Here is a 25,714-nt window from a genome sequence, read left to right on the forward strand (position 1 = left end):
CGTTTGTCTACACTAAAGGGGTGTAGTAGCGGGTACTCTATGCACCAGGGGGCATCCTTGAGTCAGAGTGCTTCCCATTGTGATGCCACACAGCTCCTTACAGAACCAATGGTATTTACGAACTGGTTAATGGACCTGCATGGCTCTATATCATTACTGTATTTTAAAATAAAATAATATGTCCATTGATTTAAATCTAATAATTTAATACATATTGAGTATGATGTACTGTACTGTGGCTTCACTACTGTCTGACACTTTTGTATTTTTGTGAAATATATCAGTTTGACGCTATCATTCTCCTTGGACTGTAAATATCAACCAGCACGTGTACTATGTAGACTTTGCATAGATGTTAAGTCCATAATCCTTGGGAAAGTCCAGAGCATTTCGTTGCTAGGAAAAGGCTTCAATTACCTTTCCTTTTCTAGTAGGAGTTTCCATCACCAAAAGAAAAGAATCTCAACTATGGAGTCTAGGCTAATAGACTCAGCAAGAAATCAGGTTCCATTATTAAACTAATTCTTAGTATAAGACAGCTGATTTCCATGGATAACGGTGTATGCAACTGCTAGATGTAATGTGCAGAGTGAGTGCCAAATTGCCACACTAATTATTTCTGGGCTAATGTCCTCTCTGTGACATAATAGCATTTGGAGAACGGGAACTAACTGACAAGTGAAGTTCTGAACTGAGAGACCAGTGATAGGGATTTCTGAGAAAGAGAAATACAGCAAATACTAATATTCCTTGTCTTACTCCAACTCTCAATTTACACTGTAACAAGTTAATACACAGAACTATTCCACCTGCTCTTTACCTAACTTTGTATTTCAGATGCAATTCAAGCAAACAATTTCCACCAGTTATTGGGCTTGATGCAGGATTTACTGGATGCAATTGTGTAGCCCATGTTATTCATAAGGTCAGACTAAGTGATCATACTGGTCCCATCTGGACTTAAACTCCAAATGAATTTCTTTACTCTTTGCACACACACAGTTTGATATGTTTTGCTTAATTCTGAAGTCTGCAATATACTGTAAATTTTTATGTGGCACAAGGCTCTTAGTAATGTGAACCCTCTAATATATCCTTTAAATCTGCCTTAAAGTCTTTCATGCTAACACTTATTCTGAGTCAGTTTGTAAAATGTATATATGTGTGTGTGTATGTACATAGATATATATATTTAAAATGCACTACAAACTATGAAATGGAATAGAAAAGAAAAGTATTTCTGGCATAGTACAGGCTTTTTCCACTTAATGCACAGCTTTATCAAATTCAGGCAACATAATTCCAGTCTGATGCTAAATTCATAGTTGAAGCACTTGTGACTAGTAAAAAGCAATAGAAAAAAGAATATAGGTTAGGTGAAACAGTTTTAAGGTTATGCTTTTCCTTGTGTTAAAATCAGAATTTAAATGCGTTCATCATGTGAAGAAGACTAAAAGATTACTGAAAGTAGAATAATCTTAATATTTAACTTAAAACACACTAATGTGGCTTTTGATTTTGAATATCTGAAAGACAATGAACTATACTGATATTTGTCCCAGAAAATTAAGAGAAAAAAAAATCATCAGAGAGCTGCACTGGCAGGAATGTAAATGCTGTTTGCTAAAAAGTAAGCAATTCTGGCTTCTATGAGTGGCCCACATTCTGTAGCAGGGACAGCAGGCTCATGGGAGATGCAGAATTAACCCATGTGTAATGATGACTTAAATCTACAAATATAAGAGCTAAAACTGAAAACTGACTGTCCAGTTCTCCCATGCACGATGGATATCTACTGACTTCAATGGGAGTTACTCATATCTTATATGTGGAAGATCAGGCCCTGTGTCTTTAACTGCTATGGTTTGGCCTAACCATTGCAAGAATTTCAGTTGTCCCTGAACACAACATGGTCAGGTAACCATAATTTTCATTTCCCTATCTCTGCCCTGTTGACGTCAGAATGCTTTCTCCAAACATTAATGAATTAGGCATCACAACCCCAAAAGGTTGAGTAGAAGCATTTCATTCTAATTTTGCAGGTGGAGAAATTAAGGCCAAGTGACTTGTCCAAGGTCACACAGGAAGTCTGTAGCAGAGCCAAGGATAGAAACTATTCCCGTGTTTTAAACACAAAACCATCCTTCCTCCTTGCACCCATTTACTGACTAGCCTTACTCTTCTCTTTTTAAAACAGATTAATTACATCAGTATGTTTCCCCTTAATCTATATTAGGCAAGAATCTCAGCTATCCTCGGAACAGCACAAACCCAGACTATGGCCCATTGTATTCGGTCCGTCGTTGTTTAATGCCACATTGTGTGTATTTTTTCATCTATTTTGCACGTTCCTAGACCTGCTGTTAATCAAAGAGATGTTTTATGAGATACTGACTGCCAGGCATAGCAGCTGTCATCAGTCCACAGTAGCTGGTCAGTATAAGATTTAAATTACTCACAGGAGAGAGCACCACACTACCCTGCATTCATGCTGTTCACAGCTGGATGACTATAGTGGCAAAACCCAACCTACTCTTGCGTTTTCCATTAATAAACACCAGTGAGCAGCTATGGCAGAGGCCAGAGAACAATCTGCCATTGTTAGGAATACCACAGAAACTTCTCTCAAATACATTCATCTGAAATGTAATACTTAACTCAGCAGAGACAATTCTTTGACGCATGTTATGTCCATTCACATCAAGTGCCTTTAACCAAATGCATTACATCCTCCCTTTTGTCTACAGTTGCCATCCTTTAAGGTAAAAAGAGGCCCTTGTTTATTGGCAGTCCTCTTCAGCTGATGCCAAAACTGCTTCACCTTACTTCAGTTTCCGACCCGTTACCACAATTGTTTCAGGATCGCTTCAGACTCCCATGAACTTATCAGTTGTTTATCCTGTCCAAGGATAATCTCATTATAGATAATCTTGTTTATCAGACCTATTCTTCATAGGACAATGCTATTAACTCACTCTTCCCTCCTCCCCCCACATTGCAACCCTTTGAAGGTTTGTTACCTAGGACCCATCATATAACTGAATTCCTGTCACATACCATGGGCTACTTTCACAAAGGGAATTTCAATGCCTAACTCCTAGGTGCCCTGCTGCCTCGTAGAAGTCACAGCCCCTAGTTAGGAGCCCAGAATCCCCAAGAATTGTATGGGGAGAGTTCGCAAAAAGAAAAGGAGTACTTGTGGCACCTTAGAGACTAACCAATTTATTTGAGCATAAGCTTTCGTGAGCTACAGCTCACTTCATCGGATGCATACTGTGGAAAGTGTAGAAGATCTTTTATGCACACAAAGCATGAAAAAATACCTCCCCCCACCCCACTCTCCTGCTGGCAATAGCTTATCTAAAGTGATCACGCTCCTTACAATGTGTATGATAATCAAGGTGGGCCATTTCCAGCACAAATCCAGGGTTTAACAAGAACATCTGAGGAGGGGGGTGGGGAGGTGGTCTACAGTATGCAGTTATTTCAGAATTAGCCAAGTTAATTCAAAATAAAACTGATTCTGTCCATATCACCAAACCGGTTTTTATAATTTAAAGGGCTCTTTAATCTGATTTCTGTACTCTACCGCGGCAAGTGGAGTAGCGCTAAAATCGAGAATGCAGTTCCAGGTTACAGGTACTGTGGATGCAATTCAACATTATTGGCCTCCTGGAGTTATCCCAGAATGCTCCCTTGTGACCGCTCTGGACAACACTCTCAACTCCGATGCACTAGCCAGGTTGGCAGTAAAAGCCCCGGCAACTATTGAATTTCATTTCCTTTTTGGTCACTATCAGCACAGGTGACCATCAGCACAGTCCGCCATCACAGGCAACCATGCAGAGTCCACCATCACAAGAGACCAAGCAGTCCCGGATTCGCAGATGAGTTCCAGCATGGTCCGAACGGGAGGGACTGGATCTCATCGCATGCTGGGGAGACGAATCCGTTATGGCAAAACTACGTTCCAAAAAAAGAAACGCAAATACGTACGCGAAAGTCTCCAGGGCCATGATGGAAAGAGGCTACTCCAGGGACACAGAGCAGTGTTGTACAAAAATCAAGGAGCTCAGGCAAACGTACCAAAAAGCCAGGGAGGCGAACAGGCGCTCTGGGTCACAGCCCCTTACATGCCACTTCTACCGTAAGCTGCATGCAATTATGGGGGGGTGACACCACCACTACACCACCACTGTCCGTGGATACCTGCAAGGGGGAGTTGTATGGAGCGAAGAGGAGGAGGAGGACAGTGCACAGGCGGCAAGTGGGGAATCTGTTTTCCCCCCTACCCAGGAACTAGACTTAACGCTGGACCCAATATCCTCCCCGCACTCCCAATGCAGGCTCCCGGACCATGACCCTGGACAAGGCACTTCTGGTGAGCGAGAGCCTGATTGGAGCCATGCAGTCGGGGGGGTGGGGGGAAACCCAGCCATGCTGGGCTGTTCGCGTTTAGTTTAAAGGGCTCAACCCTGCTCAGAGCCTCATCGGAGCCATGCGGTGGGTGCGGGGGCAGGGGTTTTGTGAAGTGATCATCCCAGGGAGCCTGCAGGCCCTTCTTTTATAAGGAAAACCCACCAGGCATTGCTTGCTATGGAAAAGGGGGCCTGGCAGTTTGAAAGCATTGAAATGAATGCAGAAGAAGCAGAACCCCGCATGCCCCTAGGGCTTACCATGGCTGCCTGCAAGCTGAATTCTGTTGCCCAGCTGCGTGTGATGGCTTACTCACACCAAAGTGGCAGGCACTTCAGTAAGGAAGCAAAATGCAACCTTCTACAGAAAGAACATGTGCCGTGTACTATGAATTGCCTGTTTCACTGAGAAAGAGTGTCCCTTTTGTTCTCTAAAATGTATCTTTTAAAATACTACCCTCCCTTTTTCTCCTCCCACAAGTGCAAATGTTTCAACGCGGCCCCTATCTACTCCGTCCCAGAGGCTGGTCCAGATTAGAAGGCGGAAAAAACGAACTCAGGATGACATGTTCACCGAGCTCATGCAGTCGTCCCGCACCGATAGTGCCCAGATGAATGCATGGAGGCAAACAATTGCGGAGTCCCAAAAAGCGTTACATGAATACGAAGAGAGAAGGGACACGTGCGATGAGAGCAGGCAGGATGCTATGGTCAAGCTCATGGGGGAGCAAACTGACATGCTCCGTTGTATGGTGGATCTAATGCGGCAAAGGCAGCAAGACCACAAACTGCTGCTGCAGCCCCTGTATAACCGCCCTCCTTCCTCCCCAAGTTCCATAGCCTCCTCACCCAGACGGCCAAGAACACGGGGGGGAGGCTACGGGGACCACACACTCAACCCCAGAGGATTCCACAAGCAGCAGAAAGCTGGCATATCCAACATTTTGATTTGGTTTCTGGACTTGTCCTTCCCCAGTACTCCCCCCACCCCCGGTCTGCCTTCTGATTTCTCTCAGTGTGTTGTGCAACAAATAATAAAGAACGTTTTTTAAACAACTGTGACTTTATTTCCTTTCATATATATAGGGGGCAGGTAACTTCAAGAGAAACACACACATCTGTCACACCGTACCGTGGCCAGTCGTGAAACTGGCTTTCAAAGCTGCTCTGATGCGCAGTGCGCCCTGCTGCACTCTTCTAATCGCCCTGTTGTCTGTCTGTGTGAAATTGGCTACCAGACGAGTTGCCTCTACCTCCCACCCTGCCATAAATGTATCCCCCATACTCTCACAGACATTGTGGAGCACACAACAAGCAGCAATTACAATTGGAATATTGGTTGTGCTGAGATCTAACTGAGTCAGTAAACTGCACCAGCGCGCTTTCAAACGTCCAAAAGCACATTCTACCACCACTCTGCACTTGCTCAGCCTATAGTTGAACTGCTCCTTACTACTGTCCAGGGTGCCTGTGTACGGCTTCATGAGCCATGGCATTAAGGGATAGGCTGGGTCCCCAAGGATAACTATAGGCATTTCAACATCCCCAACAGTAATTTTCTGGTCTGGGAAGTTTCAGAGTAACAGCCGTGTTAGTCTGTATTCGTAAAAAGAAAAAAGAAAAGGAGTACTTGTGGCACCTTAGAGACTAACCAGTTTATTTGAGCATGAGCTTTCGTGAGCTACAGCTCACTTCATCGGATGCATAGCATATTGTGGAAACTGCAGAAGACATTATATACACACAGAGACCATGAAACAAAACTTCCTCCCACCCCACTGTCCTGCTCGTAACTGCTCTGGGAAGTAAGTCCCTTGCTGCAGCTGTTCAAACAGACCAGAGTTCCTCAAGATGCGAGTGTCATGCACCTTTCCCGGGCATCCCACGTTGATGTTGGTGAAACATCCCTTGTGATCCACCAGTGCTTGCAGCACCATGGAAAAGTACCCCTTGCACTTTACCTACTGGCCGCCCCACTGTTCCGAGGCCAAGATAGAGATATCTGTTCCGTCTACAGCCCTGCCACAGTCAGGGAACCGCAGCGCATTAAAGCCATCCACAATGGTCTGCACATTTCCCGAAGTCACTACCCTTGATAGCAGCTGGTCAATGACTACATTGGCTACTTGCAGCACAGCAGCCCCCACAGTAGATTTGCACACTCTAAACCAATTCCCGACTGACCGGTAGCTGTCAGGCATTGAAAGCTTCCACAGGGCTATGGCCACTCGCTTCTCAACTGTGAGGTCTGCTCTCATTTTGGTGTCTTTGCGCGTCAGGGCAGGGGACAGCAAGTCACAAAATTCCATGAAAGTGGCCCTATGCATACGAAAGTTTCGCAGCCACTGGGAATAATCCCATACTGTATGCAGTCCCACCAGTCTGTGCTTGTTTCCCGGGCCCAGAATCGGCGTTCCACGGCATGAACCTGGCCCAATGCCACCAAGATCTCCCAATTGCCACATGTCGTGCTTCTAGGAACATCTGTGTCCATGTCCTCATCACTATCGTAATCACGCTGTCGTCGCTTCCCTGCCTGGTTTTGCAGGTACTGCACATACTGCTGGATAATGCGTGAGGTATTTACAATGGTCAAAACTGCAGTGGAGATCTGATTGGGCTCCATGATTGCCGTGCTATGGTGCCTGCATGGGTAATCCTGGAAAAATGGTGTGAAACGTAGGAGAGCAGAGTGGCACCGGAAAAGGTGCTGTTTGGTTCACAATAGCTGGAAAAAGATGGGAAATGGTTGTCTTCTGTAGTTTCACAGAGGCGGGAGCCCAGGACAGACAACATGGAGAAGCTCAGGAGCGCAGCAAGAGCAGGAGAGCAGAGTTGGCGGCGGAAGTTGTGCTGCTCGGTTAATGATGGCCAAGCAGAGTTGGCAGCGGAAGCGGTTGATGAGGAAGAGAAAGAGTAGATACTTATAGAGATTACATAGAAAGACGAGAGAAAATGTGAGATGGATTCAGAGTACCAGGAGAGAAGCGGTGCACCATACTGCACCGTCTGCTGAAAGCAGTATGGCGTCTGCACGCCAAAAAGGTGCGAAATGATTGTCTGCCGTAGCTTTCATGGAGGGAGGAGCGACTGACGACACACACCCAGAAACACTCGTGAGAATGTTTTTGCCCCATCGTGCACTGGGAGCTTAACCCAGAATTCCAGTGGGCAGCAGGGACTGTGGGAAAGCTACCCACAGTGCACCGCTCTGACATTCAATGCTAGCCTCAGTACTGTGGACGCATTCCGCCGAATTCACGCGCTTTAGTGGGGACACACAAGACCGAATGTATAAAATCGCTTCCGAAAATTCGAATAGAATAATTTTGAAATAATTTCGTACTGTAAATGTACCCTAAGAAAGGGATTCACAGAAGCTGCCAATTTGAGCCAGGAGCTGCCTCAACTAACCAGGAGTGAAATGCAGAGGAAAGGAGTGGAGTTCAGGGCCCAGATCCACAGGGAGATAGAGGTGCTTATCTAAGGTGGGGATTCTCAGCTATGAACCTATGCCTGGAGTTAAGCCTCTACACCAGGCCAAGTTTTTTGTAAAGAGACAGTCACACCTTCCCCCTGTTACAGCCCCGTGGTTAGGGCCCTCAGCCTGGATGTGAAACACCTGAGTTCAAATCCCTGCTCTGCCTGATTTTCAGCAGCAACTTGAACCCAGACCTCCCACATCTCAGATGAGTGCCTTAACTACTGGTCTTTTACACACATTCACTCAGGCCATCAGCCCCCAGGATTCCTGACTTGTTCACTTCCTCCTCAGACTCTTCAGGTTTCCTTTACTTGCTTAGGATAAAGCCTTTCTAGACAAGCGATAATCAAACACAGGAAAAACAAACAAGGTGGATGAAGTAATATCTTTTACTGGATCAACTTCTCTCTCCCACCAACAGAAGTTGGTCCAATAAAAAATATTATTTCATGCACCTCATCTCTCTAATATCCTGGGACCGACATGACTACAACAAAACTGCATACAAAGTCTGTTAATAGTATTTTCCCTTTCCCCAATCTGGCCACCCAGGACTGCTTCCCACTCCCCTAACAGTGGGGACTGTTACAACTTTGTCCTTGTAAATATTACAGGCTGGGCTTCTCAGGGATTAATGAGCCCCAGCAGTTTATGAACTCTGTCCTTTAACTCTTGCCTCCCTAGTCTGGAACCCCACGGCTTTCCCACTTCGCTACACTACCTACCACCCCAAACCCCTGGCTCCTACGTAGATTTTTAAAAGAATAAATTTCATGACTTAAATTGTAAATATTAACTTAAAGCTCCCTTGCTATGAGGGTAATTTCTTGAAAAAAGTAACGGTGCTAAGACTTACTGAGCATGATTGATTAGGAAGAGCTTTTTCAGACAGCCTAAAGTAAATCATATTCATAAATACTTATTTAGAACATAAAGTTTCATCCATGAACAGTTATATTTAAAGTTAGTTACGATTTTCCCTCCTATCACACAATCCCTGTTTGTTAGTTTCTTCCACCTATGACATCTTGTTTTAAAACTATGGCCCCAATCCTGCAATAAGCTTTATGTGAATGGACCCTCTATCTGTGGAGTACCAAAGAGTGAAATGGGATTCTGTATGGGCTCAGGAATCTCGCATTACAAAGCTCAGTGCAGGGTCAGGGCCTGAGACTTTAAACCTTTGGAGCAGGGACCATCTTTTGATGTGTCTATACAGCTCCTAATACTATGGGTTTCCAACTGCGTTGGAGCCTCTCGTCACTCCTACAATGCAAATAAATAGAATAAACACATACAATCGTGACCACCACCTCCTTTTTTGTCATTGAGAAATATGAAGTGCTTGTGTTAGTTCTCAATTTTTTAAATCTGTGTGACAATTCATGTTAATAACACATTAGAATAAATATTAGTACACATTATCCATCATTATTACCAATCTCTTGCAGTATTTTCTAATGATAGTTTTCCTATTGCCCATCAAAAACAAAATTAACTATACAACCCTTTCACACCAAATTATACCAGCAATCTACAGCCTGTTGGAATTTTCATTCTTATCTCTTATTCCTTCTTTGTTCTTTTCAGATTTTGCTGTGAAATGAACAGTTCAGCTATATTGTAAAGTCAAGCACAGTTGAACATTCGTGTTCAGCTTATCACAAAGGGTCTATGAAACTAGTGACGAACTCACTGCTACAGATTTTCCAACATAGATTTAACAAACCCCTCCTTCTAAATTGGCGTGCCTGTAATTATGAAGTGAATAATGTTTTTCATAAGCCACGCCTTTCTGTGATAAAAAAGGAGATAGGACATTATACTTGGTGGGCTCAATTCTGCCCTCAGGCATATAGAAGCAGCTCCATGGCGACTTCCAACTTCAATTTGGAGTTGCACCCATGTTCTAAAAGGTAGAACTGTGCCAGGGTCTAGCATAAGGAAAAACAGGATTATGCTGAGTATTGTCCTTTACTACCTATAGGGCCCTCTTAAAATACCTTTGTTGGTTTACTCTTGAAACTACATGCCCTATCACAATTAAGTTGAATCTGGTTAAAACAGAACTTCAGTTCAGAGGATTTCACCACAAACATAGTTTGAACTAAACTTCAGGTGAATCAGACAGCAGTAATTTAGAAAATACACTCACAGCTGAAGACAGCTGGAAAGGGCAAAGCATTCCTACAGGATATAGGACACGCTTAGCAGGAGGTAATGCTTTGTAATAGGGGGCTCCGTGGGTCTCTGCATGATTATGCAGCCTGCAAAATTCCTCACTGCAGGTCTTGCAGGGAAATTGTACTTTTCAGTTGTCTCCTCAAAGAATAATAATAATAATTCTAGACAAATTCCTTTGTCACGTCTCTTTTTACAGCATAGATTATTTCATTTTGCCATATGGCCCTCGTCTCCCATCCTGCCTGGCAACAGCCCTTACATAGGACACAGAACTTCATCTTAGTTCTTTGCCTTCTCCATTCTTGAATCACAAAGCAGCAGCCACCTCGCACCCTGCTAATCCTATCTTCCTCTTTCTTTTCCCTTATAGAGTGAAAGAGGAGAAAAGAAAAACAAAGGAGACCCAAGCAGCATTAAGTGGGTCCCCATTCTTTTCATGCCTGCGCTATCCAGGGTCCCAGCTACAGGAAGAACAGCTGCCGAAGGGAGACAATATTCCTTCCATGTGCTATTCTGGGCCAAGCTACTGCTTTGTTCTCTTTTTAGAAGGGAAAACGTCACCCTTATGGCTGCTCCCCAGTGTAATCCCATGACAGTGTTATGCACGGTAAGTGGCTGTGCACACTTGCGGTTGATAATCTGAAGACAACTGATGTGGAGGCACAGCTGCCACTGAGGACTTAACATGGCTAGCAGAGCCTTTATTAGTGGTGATGGTGTGAAAGAGGGAAATAAATCAGTTTGCTAGTCAGGTGTATGCTGAGTATGGGGTGGGGGCAGATACAGATTTCTGTTGTAAAATGAGGAACTCTGGAATGCAAATCAGTAATATCACTGAATATGACACTTTTTTATGCTAGAACTACACTTTAAGACCAGGGACTCTTGAATCTCACTATCAAGTCCTCAGTCTCTTTTGCATACATTAGAAAAGGATGACTCCATACACGGCCTCAGTTCCAACACAGACCTCAGCCTACTCGACACTCCTCAGGCAGGTCCCGGACATAGTTGCTTGGCTTTGTCAGGAGCTTTCCATAAATTATATCGGGAGCTTTCCATAAATTAGGGGTAGGTGGGCCCTTAATTTTTCATGTTTCTTTCCATGTTACAAGGAGGTGGGTGGGTCTTGAAAATCATAAAATATGTGTTCCATAATTTATGGATTGTCCCTTACCTGGAAATGACTTCACCTGTATTCCAATTTGGAAATACTTCCACATTCCAAGTGTCTGGAAGCCCTGAAATCTCAGTCGCCTTCCCCCCGCCCCCCGCCAAAAAAGTGGCCTTCCTGATTTGCTCTTACATTTTGGGTGTGGCTTCTGATGGATCAGAACCAGAAGTTCATTGATTCCTCTCCCACACATGAGAATATACTCTTCCCCACATGGCTTTAAATTGAACTTTTCCAGCATGCAAGGTGGATGACAAGTTCTTGTCATCCTATGTTATAATGGACTTGGTCATCGTTCTCAAGACACCTAAGGTTTTTATTGTTCAGAGTTGGGTAGTCATATCATGTGTATAGCAGGTGTTTTGTTCTAGGCAGTGTGAGTGTGACTATACTAAGGATCCTATTTTGTGCATTTGTAAAGAGCCCATCATGTTGGTGATGTATTTAGGGGAGATGCTAGTGCTAGTGAGGATCAATGTAAAAACATTAGATAATTGACTTAAAAGGTTGTTTTTATACAAATAGGGACATGCTATGTAAGCCACCATCATTTACTGTTCTAAGTTATCTGTTCAGTGTATGCAAGACCAGGTTCAAAAAAATCGGAGGTATCTCTTAGCATCTGTGAATCTACCTAGAATTTGCAGTTATAAAGATTTTTTTTAGCAGAAGCAAGCCATTTAGCAATCACTGTGGATAAATATTTACTTTGCTAAGAAATTTAATTTTTACTCTAAAATGCAGTTGTTTGATTTTGGCCATCTCTTTTCCGCAAATTGAGCAGGGAAGTAAGAGCTTTCCATTGAATTACGGAAGATAGAGTTCTAACTGATAAACGTAGGTGGGAGAAAACATTTTTGTTTTCCCTATCTGGCCTTCAGCTACAGTTTCGTATTCATGTTAGTACACTGGACAGATCTGAAGAAAAATCATATTAGAGAAACTGGAATATATGATAATTTAATGAAGGTTCAGGAAGGTTTGCTATGACTTTCTGTGTAAATGCTGGCAACTTTACTCAGTCTCTGCGTATTAGCTGTTGCAGCTAAGTGAGTGAATCTGCATGAAACGCAAGTACACATTAGTTTGCATCCCCAAGTAGGAAGAGAAACCAGAGGGGAATAAAAACTTTTTAATGGTGACACAGAGACTACACAGTTTTGTTATGACAGAAGCCTGCAACATTCTTGAAGTACTAGCACTCTGCCTCTTGGTGTACCTGTGGGTTTAAAGTATATCAAGAGAATACAATGTCGATTGGGGTCAGCACTAAAAAGAAAAAATAAATAAAAAAGTATTATCTTGAATAGCTTCCTACATTTTATTGTAGTGCAGCCCCCACCCCAGGTTTGTAAACTCAGGATGTACAATCAAAGCTGTAAACTAGAAGAAAAATGTAAGGGGATTTGCGTAAAGTTGAACAGCAAGTCTAAACTGAGGAGCTGAGGGCACAAATATGATAAATTAAGAGTGATTAGGGTTAGACTGACAAATGCAGAACAGGCTCAGACAGACCAACTGCTTTCGTTCTATCCTTATCCTTCCCTGCACCATTTCTTTCTTGTTCAAACAAACATGAGAAAAGTTTTCCTTTCAATTTCAAGGAAGTTATGGTTGTTTCTGAGTTCCACTCCTCCCTTTAAGTACTGAGTATGACAACACACCAGCCTGTGCCTTAACAAAGTCTTCTCTTTTGTCAGGGATGCAGAACATATTGCTTCAAATGCATATACTTCTAGGGATGACATCCCTCCACACTGACATGAAATAGAGCATTTACTTCCTTTGGCATGTCTGGAAGATAAATGTGCGAAGCAAGGGTAATGCATGAAGTGCAAACTGAAATAGCTGCATTCTGGTTATACATTTCATATGTTGTCTACTAATAAAGAATGGAAATGGCTCAGGGATATTAATGTCTCCAACAGATGGCATGATAGTCTTACCCACATTTCAGAGACATTTTTCTAGATGGAAGAGAAGTAGGAGCAACATGAAGAGCACAAGAAGGTCAAAATGTTATCATACCCATTAATATCAATGGAAGGAGGAATGAGAAATTGAGTGTTGGCATGTCAGTTACTGTGTCAGTGAGAATAGAGGCCAGGAGAACATTGTGTACTTTAAAAATGGCCACCTGGTTTGTATTTTTCTTTCAAATAGAGCGATCTCCCTTGTTTCCAAGTATGAATGAAAGCCTTACCAGTAAAATAGTGGATATCTTTGAAACAATGTGATGTAATGGATCTTGAAGGTATGCAAAGGGCTGTCAATAAATTATGTAATGAATAAGGGGGTGCATGTATCCTTAATTCGGGGTGTTTCTTACAAGAAGTCAGGGGCCCTTGGGGAAAAAAGCACCCAGAAAATGTGTTATGTAATTTATGGACAAACCTCAACTGGATTGTCCTTTAATCAAGAAATTCTGAAGAGTGCAAAACATGCAAGATACTGTTTGGAAAGTTTCACATGCAAGAAAAGCAAAGCAAATGCTCCTAGGCTTTGTCTATTCTAAAAAGTTGTACTTCTTTAACTATACCAGTATATCTAGAGTGGTGGAACACCTCCACTCTCTCTCCCCCCAGTATGGACACAGTTATATCAGTATAAAAGTGCTTTATAGTAGTTAAGCTATTCCCATATCGGAAGAAGAATAAGCTATACCAGTATAAAGTGCCTTTCTATTGACATAACTGCATCCACACTAGGAGTTGTGCCAGTATATCATTACAAAAGTCACACCCGTAACTGAAATAGTTATAGTAGTACAAAAATGCTGTGTAGACCAGGCCTTACAATAGTAGATGACCACTATAGATGATCGTTTAAGACAATAGACAATACATCGTTTAAGATATGGAAAGAAAAAACAAATCAAATGATCCTCAGCATCCATGGGGAATCTTATCCTTAAAGTAATTTACTAACCAATGTGGATTACACAATTATACTGGTCTCTGTGGTGTCCTGGGGATAGATATTCTTTCCAGATTCCTGACAAGGCTAGTAGGATAACCAAAGAAAAGACTGCCCCCAGAAAAATGCTTCCAGTTTTTACATTGCACTCATATGCTAAGACATAATTGGAGTTCTAGGTACAGAGTTTTGTTGACCTTAATGGGCCCCTATGGCTGCCTAAGATTCCACGTTAATAGATTCTGATGCAAGATCTGTGGCCCAAGTTTGTACTGTGTAGTACAAACTGTGTAGTACAAACTTGGGCCACAGAATCTATTAATGTGGAATCTTAGGCACTCATAGAGGCCCATTGAGGTCAACAAAACTCTGTAAATGTGCAAAGGACCATGCTAGCTCATCCCAATGGAAACTGACAATACAGCCCTGCAGTGGGGACTGGGATCCTGCAGGACCTGCTGCCATAACAGCAGGAGCAGGATAGAAATTCAAGAAACCATGCAGGAGCAGGTGAGGATGGGAATTGCAGGGCAGGCTTAAAAAAATATAGTCCTCCTGCATCACAGACAACAACATGAACGCTGCCGCTCTCCGGCCACCCAGTTCTGAAGGCAACACTGCCCGCAGCAGCAGCTCAGAAGGGTAGAAATGGGGGCTCTCCCTGCCTGGGCCTGGGGATGGCAGGGAATGGGGGCTTCCCATCCTCTTTGCATGATGATGCAGGGTCTCTCCAGCCATTTTCATGGAGGGTTAAAGGTTTCTAATCTCTTTGGGTGGGGGAGGGGAGATGCAGAGGCTGCTCGTCCACTTGTAGGGGTGCATAAGGACTCTGATCCCTCTGCATAGGTGAGTTGGGAGGGTCGGGGGTTCCTAAAAAACATATGTGGATCCTATTTTTGTCAAGATTCCAATTTGATACAAACTGCCACAGTCATGACCATTACATGCACTACAGTAGGTGCCCTCTACAATTTGTACACTTGTCTGAGATTCAGGATTGTGTGGCTCACACTCATACCCAGTGGAGAGACTAATACATATGTTTTGCTTGTGGAGGCATCACTGTAAAGTATATATGGAATTTACAGAAGTGAAAACTGACCACAAGTCATACAAAATCAAAAAACCTAACAGGAAAGAAGGATCACATTACCTGAAATGTCTCGGTATGAGAGAGCAATATATAAATTATTATGTGTATAAGGACTTCTTTTGGAAATAAATACTGGGCCTGATCGTTCACTTTTTATTCAGGAAAAACTCCCATTGAAATAAATGAGTAAGGACTGAGTACAGACTATAGGATTGAAATCTCTCTATAAAATTTTACTGTTATTCTTGCCTCTCCTGTTCTTGTATTAATGAATTTCCTTTTGGCTTGCTCTTCCTTGTTCTCTTTCCTCTTTATATTATTGTCTAATTTAGTGGTAGTAATATTTACTAAATACTATAGCACCTTTGTATTGTTATTTCAGAAGAAATATGCATATTTTCTTTAATAAAAAATCTACAAAGATAAACGTTATATAAAGAAAACTGAAATACCGCAAACAATTTGCAAGTGAGAGCCCTTTCATCTGTACCTTCTGCTGACATTAAGTACCAGCACTGCCTCAGCTTGATCCAATTATTGTACTGTGTACATTATCACACTGCCCATTTTTCCCCTTTCCTGTCCTCAGATCTGAGCCTCATTAAGGTAAAATCTGACAGGTTCAGTCAATGCTAAATTAAAACTCCCGAGTTATTTTTCTGTTTGGATACAACTTTAGGCTCCATGAACTTTCATTCAGATAAAAGGGGATGTGTCAGTATAAAAACCAATCTTGTATTATTTTTCTTCCTTGATGCATTTGTACAGTTGACAACAATGTAGCTCTTCATATTATTTCCTAGAGAATTTTGCCCACTCGGGGGACAAAGTAACTCCCTTGCAAAAGTCTTCCAATGACCAGGTAATAAATCGCAACAATATTTTCTGATGCACTGAATTTATTTTTTTAAATAATTTCTGCCATTCTGACATGTCATAAATAGCAGTGGCTACAGTCACAGTCACTTGCGGTGAAAATTCAGCTGCCTTTCCTTTGGTAAACTTGACTCACATTGAACTTGACAAGGCTCCTGTTGCTTACTAAACATTCTCCTCTTGGACTTGTAATGTACTATACGAGTTGCCTCTCAAATATGACAGGAAACAGGCTGCAGATGTGTTTTCCTTGTGAACAGTCCCTTGCTAAAGACAATAAAGAGTGTTTTAGTGAAGAAAAGTCGGGCTCAGAAAGTTTCAGCTCTGTGCCTCCAAACAACAGAGTAAATGCTTATAAGTGTCTCACATTTTAATCTATGATTCACACATACATTTACGACTTAAGAGTGAGAGTTAACCTTTTAGAAGGCATCTCCTCCTTCACTCATATGGTGAAGCTCACCTCACTGCATCTACTTGCCACTTCAGGGGTTCTTGTTAATGTTTTCCTTTCATGCTTTCTTAAATAGACTGTAGATACCCTCACCAACTGAGATGAACGGTTTATGAACAGAGCCATCACCCACTCTCCCCAGTACATTGTCAGCAGCTCACAGGATATTTAGCTTTGGCTTGCTGGTAACCCAGTGTAGTGTGAGAGATTCCCAGGTATTTAACCAGCCCTGCATCTTTGTTCTTTCATCTGAACATGTTGTATTTTCTCCCATCTTTGTCATGGCTTCAAAACACTTGTGTCATTATCGGTGGTGTAAAATACTGAGTTTTGCTTTTCATGATGTTTGTTGTGAAATGGATAATTTTCACTGGGGGGTGGGAGGGAGAGTCAGACCAAAATCAAGATATGGGAAAAAAAATCATGATTTGTTACATTTGGAGATATTTACTAAACCTCCAATGAATTGTGCTTACCTAAATTCATGGGAAAGAAAGAAGTAGGGTGGGTAATGGGAAAATCAGAAAAACTCTCTGTAGCATGCAGTGAGGAAAATAAATGAAAGAAACAAGAGGAATGCCAACACCACTAAAAATAACGACTTCCTCCCAGGAACCTGAGCACCACCAGCTACTTTCTTGACCTAATCCCAACATTAAATGTTCAAAGACACAAAGGACATTTAGGGCCCCAGCTCTCTCTCACGGACCTTCACTGAGAATCAGGGGCCTCACTGCCTTTTATGCCTTTGAAATCTCCTCCTACTAAATACACAAGTAGTAGGGAGAGTGAAAAGGGAGACCTGAAACCTTGTTGCCTCAGCTTCCTTTCCCTCCCCCACCCATTTGTTTGTTTCACCCACATATTATAGCTGGTCTTTTTATACTATAAGTTCTTTGGGACAGGTACTGTCTATATTACAGGTCTGTCCATTGTGCCTACCATCATGGGACCCTGTGACGGGGTGCAGCTCACCACTACGGTGCCTCCTCGTGGCTGATATGGGATTAGCTCTGTGCCTTGCTTTGGTGGTGCTCTACGCATTGCCTCTTCTTCTCCGGGAGCCACGTCCCTCCAAGGACTACAGCGTCCTCTTCAGTGATACAGCCCTCACTGTGTCACTCTGTGCTCCCCCCTTCCCCCGTCCATACATTTCTCTCAGTGGCAACCACAGTCTACTGTCTAGCCACTTCCCCAGTGGCAAGTCGGAGGGGGGTACAGGGGGGGCAGGGGGGGGAGAAGAACCTGGACCACCCACTACTCCAGGTCCCAGCCCAGAGCGGTAATGGCTTGAAGGGTGGTTCCTCTTCATCAGATTTTAGGCCTACTGACAGTATAGTGTGGAGAAGCTTGGGCCACTGCTGTCTTTGTATACTTGTGCTATGAATAAATAAAAGGCTTCAGCCCCCAGGATAACCAACCAGCACCTCTCAGGGGTGCTAAGTTCACTTTCTAAAGGAAAATGATTACAAATGAGATGCAGGTCAACTCCCTTTGGGCCTGTGGAGTGTTCTTCCCCAGGCCAGAATCTGGGAACCAATCCCATGGTGAGTCACTTGACCGAAGGGAAGCCATGATGCTTGTGGAAAAACATTGTGCTAAAAAGAGGGGAGTTGTTAACCCTGATGGGGATCAACTTCTCTTATTTTCAGGACTGTTTTTCAGCTTTGGCCACATTCCTCACTATCAGACCTTTAGAGCCAAAGGAATAGGTTCTTTCTCTTTGTTGCTAATCATCTAACATGCAGTTAACAGACTTACCCTTAAGAATCTGTCTGTAGCATTCTAGGTCATCCTCACCCTGTGAGAAGAGCAGATACGGTGTCTTTGAATGTGGGAGCTAAAAAAAAAATAGCAAGCATTTTGTACTCTGATTCTTTATTGTACTTTATGCAAGGGTCATCTTTCATTGTGACTAACATGATGTCCACTAAAGGCCCTATAACTACATCAGCTACTTTAAAGTGTCCCTGCATGAAGCAAAGGAAAGGGATGATCTCATTCACTTTGCACACCACTTCTATAGACAACTGTTAAAAGGAGTTTCACGATGGTACACAGACTTCCCCAAGTCTCTGCTGAGCCAGGTACGCATGTATAGTCTGCAGTGTTACTTAATCACATCTTTTATCCAGAATCACAGATGAATAGAGCAACAACTTTCTACCTGGCTAATACTGTACCTGCCTTTTGAGGCAGAGGCAGGTTGTTTTGCCTCTGCAGTTTTCACAAGGTCTAACTGGTGTAAGGTACTGTAAAAAGAAGAGGAGATGTGGAAACCCCAAAGGTTTATATCAAACTTTCCCCTGTATTGACCCTCATAGTGCAGAAGAGTCAGAACTTGGTTGAAATTAATGTAATTTGCATCCAGCAGTCCAAGCAGACAGTTGCCTCTGCCTGATGAGCTCATAAAATGACTGTGATATCATAGTAGGGAGTGCATCTAACCACGTTCAGCTTAGAAGTTTTGGTTCATGCCCTTATTGCTTGCACCAAAACTACAAAATGTGGATCTTTTTTCTGAGCTCAGAGTTTGAAATCCAGTATCCTGTTTCTGATTCAAATCTCGAGTCAGAAATGGCAGCATGCTGTGTCCATGCAATGTTTTCCCCTACCATTATATTTGGTAAAGAATTTATGGACCTCAAATACAAAAAATTGTTTAGTCACTCAGATTGTAGGGTTTCGGTGGAGGGACTGTCTTTGTTATGCATATGCACTGTGCCTAGCACAAAGGGGCTGCAGCCCCTAAGCATTACCACAGTAATAAATGTGAATTGTCCATTCTTGAAGGCATACTGTTGGCACATGTAATTTGCAGATTTATATTTTAATCCAGCATCTAAAGGATTAGTTATTTGTTTCTATTCCATGTGGATAATTAGAATACCTAGTGCCTGGGTTATTAAACTAATGTTCCAGCTTGCATCTGTGTCTAAGGCAGAAGAGGGAGCTGTGTTGAAAAGCCTGCTATCTTCTAGACTGGTTAGACTGTTCTGTTGAGTGCTAAACTCCAGAGAATCTTCTTCCTTGACATAAAGGCTGAGAATTTGTTAGGACAATTCAAGGTGGCAATTATTCTACACACAACACATGCAATACATTTATTACTTTCTCAGAGGAGACAAGCCCCAAGAAAGTAATATTCAGTTCTCTCCCCAAACTCTACAATTACATTCAAAAAATGTGCTAAAAGCATGCTGCAAGCACTTTTGCACTGAAGAGCCCAATCCACCTTCCACTGAAGTCAATAGGAGTTCATCTGGATTCTTATGAATATTAAAATGGCTTCTGCTGTATTTTATTCTCCTTGCAAATGTTTCTTTGATTCTCATGGAACCATCTGCTTCTCTGCTGTGCCTTTTTTATTCTATAGGATTTCTTTCCTTCTTACTTTGTCTTCCTACAGCCCTTAAAGCTGCCTACACTTACCCTTCTACTCAGCTACACCTACTTTGCTACTCTCATCCTTCAAAAATAGAAGATAAATCAGTTCATTTTACAGTTGGGAGAACAGTGCAAAACAAATGTTATTGAAGATTTGTTCCAATTTGAAAGCAAATTGCAATTTGACTGCATGTTTTTCTATTTGCCTTCACAAATTTGAGCACTCATCCCATTGGAGAGCAAGTGTCTTATGAAAAGCACATTCTTAGCTCTAATGCTAAATTTTGAATTCTACAATAAGGGAACAAAGAGTGTACATTTAAAACTTTACATTCTAATATGCCATTTGAAATTCACACTGTTGGTAACTTACATAAATCATTCAACCAGAGACCAGCAGCACTGTCACCTGACTTATGAAAGTAACCCATCTGGAAAAAAATTTGAATATTTGCAATTCATTAACAATGAACAAGAATTTGCTGAAGGATATGCAATCTGGTTTTGGACAATTTTTGAACAAAATAGTGCTGCTAAACCAGTAGTTATATGATTAGAAGATGTGGCTAAAAGCTGTTTTTTGTATGCCTCCTGCATTTCGCTTTGAGATCCATCGTTGGTTCTTACCACTGCCTCCCAGTGTGGTCCGAGGGTTCACCTTCTGGATTGGTCACAGACTATCACAGTGATGATTGAAGATGGCAATGGTTTTGAGAAAGCTATTGCCAGGCCTTATGTAGGTGATAAACCAAGCAAATCATGTCTATTCCTGCCTCAGCACAGAGCGTCTTTCACACATTTCAGAGTAGCAGCCATGTTAGTCTGTATCCGCAAAAAGAACAGGAGTACTTGTGGCACCTTAGAGACTAACAAATTGATTAGAGCATAAGCTTTTGTGGGCTACAACCCACTTCATCGGATGCATAGAATGGAACATATAGTAAGAAGATTATATATATATACACACACACATACAGAGAAGGTGGAAGTTGCCATACAAACTGTAAGAGGCTAATTAATTAAGATGAGCTATTATCAACAGGAGAAAAAAACTTTTGTAGTGATAATCAAGATGGCCCATTGAGACAGTTGACAAGAAGGTGTGAGGATAGTAACATGGGGAAATAGATTCAATATGTGTAATGACCCAGCCACTCCCAGTCTCTATTCAAACCCAAGTTAATGGTATCCAGTTTGCATATGAATTCAAGCTCAGCAGTTTCTCCTTGGAGTCTGTTTTTGAAGCTTTTCTGTTGCAGAATTCCCACCCTTAAGTCTTTTACTGAGTGGCCAGAGAGGCTGAAGTGTTCTCCTACCAGTTTTTGAATGGTATGATTCCTGATGTCAGATTTGTGTCCATTTATTCTTTTGCATAGAGACTGTCCGGTTTCGCCAATGTACATGGCAGAGGGGCATTGCTGGCGCATGATGGCATATATCACATTGGTAAATGTGCAGGTGAACGAACCCCTGATGGCGTGGCTAATGTGATTAGGTGCTATGATGGTGTCACTTGAATAAATATTTGGACAGAGTTGGCATCAGACTTTGTTGCAAGGATAGGTTCCTGGGTTAGTGTTTTTGTTGTGTGGTTGCTGGAGAGTATTTGCTTCAGGTTGGGGGGCTGTCTGTAAGCGAAGACTAGTCTGTCTCCCAGGATCTGTGAGAGTGAGGGATCATTTTTCAGGATAGGTTGTAGATCTTTGATGATGCGCTGCAGAGGTTTTAGTTGGGGGCTGAAGGTGACGGCTAGTGGCATTCTGTTTTTTTCTTTGTTGGGCCTGTCCTGTAGTAGTGACTGGCTCTGTCAATCTGTTTTTCACTTCAGCAGGTGGGTATTGTAGTTTTAAGAATGATTGATAGAGATCTTGTAGGTGTTTCTCTCTGTCTGAAAGATTGGAGCAAATGTGGTTGTATCTTAGAGCTTGGCTGTAGACAATGGATCGTGTGGTGTGTCCTGGCTGGAAGCTGGAGGCATGTAGGTAAGTATAGCGGTTAGTCGGTTTCCAGTATAGGGTGGTGTTTATGTGACCATCGCTTATTAGCACAGTAGTGTCCAGGAAATGGACTGCTTGTGTGGATTGGTCTAGGCTGAGGTTGATGGTGGGATGGAAATTGTTGAAATCCTGGTGGAATTCCTCATGGGCTTCTTTTCCATGGGTCCAGATGATGAAGATGTCATCAGTGTAGCGCAAGTAGAGTTGGGGGACAAGAGCTAAGGAAGCATTGTTCTAAGTCAGCCATAAAAATATTGGCATACTGTGGGGACATGCGGGTACCTTGTTTCTGTGTGGTTTCTAGCGCCACTACCTTTCCTGTCACCATCTTTTGTGAAGAGTTGGGCAACTGGAGATAATACATTTACTGCTTTTATACAGAAATGGAAGATTATTTTCTGGTCTTTTCCCTCTTTAACTGAACCCAGGTTTCTGTAATAAATCTCTGAGTAGTATGTATTTTAACTCAATTTTGTCCCTACTTTAGGTTCAGCATCTAGGAGACAGATTTTTTTTCCCCAGAGCTGTAGGTGTATGCCAGAATCCCTACATCAACTTAACTTATAGTTTGAGTATTACACTTGCTTTTTCAGCTAGCAGTAATACTATATACTCTTCCTCAATTAGCTAAAATTACTATGTTTGTCACCAGTCTAGTATAGTCAAATCTGAGTAATTTGGTTTAGTTTCTTAAAAAAAAAAAAAAAAAAAATCAAATGGAGTTTTTCTTAAGGTTCAAACTGAGTTCAGTTATTCTGCATTTCTTACCACGAGAGACTTTTCTTTTCATGTTTTGAAGTCATGATTGTTTTGTATCAAGACAGACAGGCTACCTGGGTTCCATGAGGTGCATTGGATTACTCCACTGACTTTTGCCTACAGCAAGAGACTCTCATGTAGATTAGGATATGCCTTAAGAGGTTTTTTTAAAAAATAGATTGCATATTGTGTCACAAGTTCCATATTCAGTAAAAAAAAAAAAAAAAAATCAAGCTAATTGTTCACTTCTTCCAGGATAACCTGAAAGATCATTGACCTCTGCAGAGCTGATCCTTAATAGGAAACTAACTAATTAAACTGAAGAAATACATTTATCTTTCAAGATTGTCACTATATTTTCTTTAATTAACACCATATGAACATAAACATTTGACTTTAATTAAAAAATTAAAATTGGCTCCAATTTTACTTTGTTAAATCCACTAGATGAAAATCAAGACAGACTGTCAAGACATAGAAGAGGGATGAAATGTATCTTCTCCCTCCTCCGATTTACACTGTTAAAAAAAAAAAAAACAACCAAACAAGCAAGGTGGGATCTGCCTCAAAAATGTTATGCAGACTTCAATGAGATTCATGGTAGGGTGTGGCCCACAGACTGTAGTAGTGGCTGTATACTACATAAATACAAAAAAGGTCACTGTCATAAAGTGATAGGTTTATGAAGCCCACGAAATTGCTCAGCATCTTCTTTATTAATTTAGTCTATTACTGTCTAATCTCCTATGTACTGTAAATTTAGAGGACAATGTTTGAACTCCCCAAACAATAAAAAGGTATGAGAAACCAACAAGTCCTAATAAAACAGGAATGTTAATCAATACACTACATGAAGCATTGTAGTGCCAATGATGCATGAAAATGTATTATTGTAGAACAGACTATAAGAAGGGTTTTTTCCTACATGCCGGGATCTGAACAAAGCCATATATTTTGAGAGAAATACAGTACAAAAAAAATCTGTAAATATTAGACTATACAATGAACCCTTCCAAAAGGGCAGCCTTCAAAGAATAAGACAGTTCAATTAAAACCTATTTTGCACAAAATATGCATAAAAGAATGGAGCTATGATGCTTTAAAGGAACACTTCACAAAGGGAAGTTCTGAAGTTGTATGTGCGTAGCAGTTCTTGTACTTGTTCAATACCTGTAAATACCACATATACCTGGCATAAAACAGAGCACCTCTGACGACTCAGTTTAAATGACTAAACAAGGTGGAGAATTAATTCTAGACATTCACTGATGTACCAGGAAGCAGAATCTAGCACGCTAGTGCCTAATGCATGCTTTGCTGTATTGCTTTGTGGATATTTTGAAAATTACTTCTTTCCTGAAGTTTGCGTAAGCTCTTTCTAAACAGTTTTGTTGAATGTTAATGCAAAATTGTAAAACCATCTCTGAATTCTAAAAGCCTGTGGCATAGGCAGTATTCTGCATGAGCAATTTAGCTTTATTAAACAGCATGACACAGACTAAGTGAGCTAAGAGAAGCTTTGTCCAGTATGTTGCAGCAGAGGCAGCAGCAGCAGCAGCAGGCAGGCAGTCTAGATCCTGATTGCTGAGAGCTGAGCTGACACGTAGCAAGGGAAAGAACAAAAACAAAAGAGAGCCATCCTTCTGTCCTCACTAGCTTAGCAGCCAAGCTAGACTGCCCATTCCACCTAAGACATTATCAAAGGAATTTTCTAAGGCAGCAGAGGTTTCAGGACAACACTTCTCAGAAAGTACTTTTGTATTTCTCCATTTTCATTCAACCGCTTAAGAGCTATAATTGGCAGATTGGTTTTTACTTGTACAGTGTTATGTTGCCTAGGAAGAGTACTAACACTTATTGGAAAAGTCAGTATTTATTCCTTTTCAGCTTATAGACCAAATAGAACATGGTAACCCAAGGAGTTAGAACAGCTAGAGACAAGCCTTTAATTTTTTTGCTAATGTAAACATTTCCATTAGCTGCCCTGATCAAAGGAAGTGGGGTGGTTAGTTTACTCTATTAATCTGATGTGTTCCCAAACAAACTCTGCTCATGAATTTTCGAAGTACTGAATTAGAGGAACCTGTTTCTGAGAGACAGGCACAGGGGCTGGGAACAGTCATAATAACGTCCTGTTAGGTTTCGGGGAAAAAACGGCATTATTCTTTCTGAGCATTTCCTTTCACTTTAAATCTTAGGCTGTCTCGGAGGTCATTGTAAGAATTTAAGAGACACCATTCTGGAAACTAAATTAGCCCTCATTTACTAGGAAGTTGAATGCAGCCAGACTAATGGTGGTGCAAGTATAATTGGTTCCCAACATGTGTCAGTGTGTATACTCCTCAAGCCATGGAAAAGATGCATTATGGGACTAATTTTTAAATGTTAATGGATATTGGACATTTGCCAGACACCCAGCTGTGCGCAAAACATTGAGATGGTAAATAGCTCTTGATCTGTTTAGAAACAAATTATAAAGGCTGTTTGGATTCCACATGACTGAAGGCATGGTAACCAGCACAGACTCATAGACTTGACCCTATTAACTGTACTAAGGGGGAAATGTACTGATTTTAAAATCAGAATAAGACAGAATAAGGTTATTATGTTGCCATTTAAATTATTTCAGATTGTTATTAAACAAAAACCCAACAACCCACAGCACCTGTTCATACTGCCTTGATTAGCTAAGCTCATTTAAGGGAGCTTTTTTTGTTTGTTTTGTTTGGCAAGAGGTCAAAAAGAAGATTCCTTCATCACTCAATTAACTTAATTCTAAAGCTGCACTCTGAATGAAAAACTCACCTGCACTTAGAGTAAAATCTCTCCTGCGGTACATTAGTCATAAATCTGGCTCAGGATCACCAGGGCACAGCCCTCCTTTCATTTGATGTGTAGTTCTTATATTTTTAATTGAAAATCAATGAATATCAGCATTTGCTGTAAATTCTCTACTGGATTTGTCTTGCTAATTG

The sequence above is a fragment of the Natator depressus genome, chromosome 8 (genome assembly GCF_965152275.1).
Source record: "Natator depressus isolate rNatDep1 chromosome 8, rNatDep2.hap1, whole genome shotgun sequence".
Lineage (NCBI taxonomy): Eukaryota > Metazoa > Chordata > Testudines > Cheloniidae > Natator > Natator depressus.